Source organism: Silene latifolia, chromosome 11, assembly GCF_048544455.1.
Source record: "Silene latifolia isolate original U9 population chromosome 11, ASM4854445v1, whole genome shotgun sequence".
NCBI lineage: Eukaryota > Viridiplantae > Streptophyta > Magnoliopsida > Caryophyllales > Caryophyllaceae > Silene > Silene latifolia.
Genome location: NC_133536.1, coordinates 52525033 through 52527775, shown reverse-complemented (window position 1 = coordinate 52527775; position 2743 = coordinate 52525033). Strand labels below are relative to the sequence as shown.

Here is a 2743-nt window from a genome sequence, read left to right as displayed (position 1 = left end):
TTCCTATGAACCGTAAGACATAAACCAACTCGGTTCCCCCACAGCACTAATTGCTTGCATATAATTGTAAACATGTTTGTATGATCAAAACCATGAATCCCCTATGACCCCATGATATCCTAGCATCTTTAACCATTTGTTTACATCTTTTCTTTATTGTTTGCTTTATTATATTGCTTGCATTAGTTTAGACACAACTACAAACCCGACCAAATTGTGACACAAGCATAAATTGATATAGATAGACTTAGAACCCAAAGCACACCGTCCCATGGATCGACCTCGACTTACCGCTAACTAGTTGTTTGTTGAGTATTATAAATGTGTTTGATTGGATGTGACCCGACGACATCACGCCCCATCAACGATATAGACAATGTTGTGTGATTGCATGAATGATATGGTTGTTGTTGGATTCTTGCATGTTATGAGTTTCGCATGTGTATGGATGTAATACTCCGTATTTTATAATACTACTTAAGTCGGGTTAATTGTTTAGTCGATAATTACGTCAAGTTGTTTTACTTGACTCGCGTGGTATCGTAAGATCGAGTACGTCAAGTTATTTTACTTGACTCGCGTGGTATCGTAAGATCGAGTTGTTTCGTAAGTTAATTGAGACGGGTTTATATGGAATTCGAGATGTGAGCTAACCCATTTACCCTCGACCCATTTGAGTTTACCCAAATGTTTAATCCAATTAACCCAACACCCAACATCATGTCTTTAACCTAATTTTTACCCTAACACTACACAACCCTCATCTCACCTGCCTCCCTCACTTCGACGGCACGCATTTTCAGATTCACACAAAGAGCCTTTCATTTGATTGAAGATTTCTCATCGATTCCAACCTAATTCGATTTCCCTGTTTGTAAGTCGATTTCATTCCATTGTTTATACTGTTTTAAAGTGTTCGTCTTCAAAAAGTTTGAAAAGAGAGTCCTGTTTATTTGATGTCTAGTTTATGCATATAAAAGCTCGTAGTCAAATTCTTTATGGTTTGTCCTAGGTGATTTATTTATTAACATGTCGCTGAAAAGTCCGCGAATCTGATTTGGTTGTGGAAAATGATTTGAAACCCTAATTTTTATGTCGATTGAGTTATGAGGCTTCTTCATACATCATCTTTGTATAGTCTAGATGATAATAGGATTTGGAATTTCTGAAAAATAATGTTTTAAACTCGTTTTATGAATAAATACTTTTTATGCGACGGTTTCTGTCAGTTTTTGGAAATCAATCTGAAAACCCTTGATAAGTTTGGAATTTAAGAAAAACACGTTAGATATAATATGTAGCTAAGACTCATGGGGTTTCAATCCAATTGTCCTTGTATCAATTTGATTTTTATGGAATTAGTTATGTATTTTATTCCGAGTCTGTCATGTGCTGGAAAATCAGGAAAAGTCGTGTTTGTTCTTTAAGTTGATATTCCTATTAAGTTATGATGATTCTAGGTGGTGTGCATGATTATTTGATTGAGTAGGTGGTAATTATACATAATTATGATATGTAGGTGATGGATATGTGAAGGATCGTAATTGGTTGCTTGTGTGTGCTTGGATTGCGAAAAGGTAGGGAAATACACTTGACTTCTTATCGTGTTGTTGAATTGTGTTGACTTGTTTGTGTTTCATATGACCAAATTGTGAACGTGACTTGATTCGTGGTTGTGGATTACGCTATGATATGGTTGACTGAACTGTTCGTGTTGAGTGTGTTATCACAACATTTGCTAGCTGGCATGATTTCATTAATTGATATACATATTGTATTGCATTGTTTCTTGTTGGGCATTCATATGCATTGGAGATGGAGGATGTTGTGGTGATGTGGTGTGGTGATGATGATGTTGTGATAAGGCCCGGGCGGGTTCTGCAGACTTGCCCTGGTGTCCTCAGTGCGGTGCGCGATCGGCTACGGTCGATATATATAGTCTACCGGGGATCGGTATGGCTGGGTTGTCCGGGTTATGAGATATGAGTTATGAGATATGAGTTATGAGATATGAGATATGAGTTATGAGATATGAGTTATGAGATATGAGATGAGATGGAGATGGAGGTGACGGAGGAGCATGCATATCATATTTTGTTGTTGCATTGTATTACCCTACTCAACCTCGTGGTTGACCCTGTGTATTCGTGAACACCTGTGATGAACCTTTTAATGGGGAGCAGATTGACAGGTACCTCAGAGACTGATAGGAGCTGGATGGGAAGAGAGCTTGGATTGCCTGACTTAGAGCTAGCTGTAATACCCCGTATTTTATATAATATAATTAATTAAACGGATATTGTATATATAATTATTATATATTATTTTACTAATTATGTCGGGATAATAGTTGAGTCGAGTAATTGTTGGGTCGTAATGATATCGTAGGATTAAGTTATTCGTGAGCTTGTTAAGACGGGTTTAACTGAACAAAGTCCCGTTAACCAACTCGTTTACCAACCACGCGGACCATGACGTTTACCCATTTACCCAGAATTAATTACCCATGACCCAATTAACCATTTAATCTAAGTTTTAACCTAATTTTACCCTAGCAACTCCCTCAACCCGCCTCCCCCTTTCATCAACCCTTTTGGCAGCCTTTCACGCAAAACGAGAGAGAGAGAGAGAGAGCAGGAGTGGTGACGGCGCAGCAAGGAAGGTCAAAGGGAGGTTGTCGACGGCGTAGGGTGGCCCTGGTGGTTGTTGTGGTGGCGGAAAGGTAAGCAGGTCACATCCCTCC

At 38.6% G+C, this 2743-nt stretch overlaps 1 long non-coding RNA gene across 1 annotated transcript; it reads left to right on the top strand.

Moving 5' to 3' along the window:
• Positions 1 to 465: 465 nt before the first annotated feature.
• Positions 466 to 2255, top strand: LOC141614850 (uncharacterized). The gene is made up of 3 exons (XR_012529407.1): positions 466 to 874; positions 1520 to 1577; positions 2184 to 2255. It is a non-coding gene; the product is annotated as an uncharacterized LOC141614850 (long non-coding RNA).
• Positions 2256 to 2743: the final 488 nt, after the last annotated feature.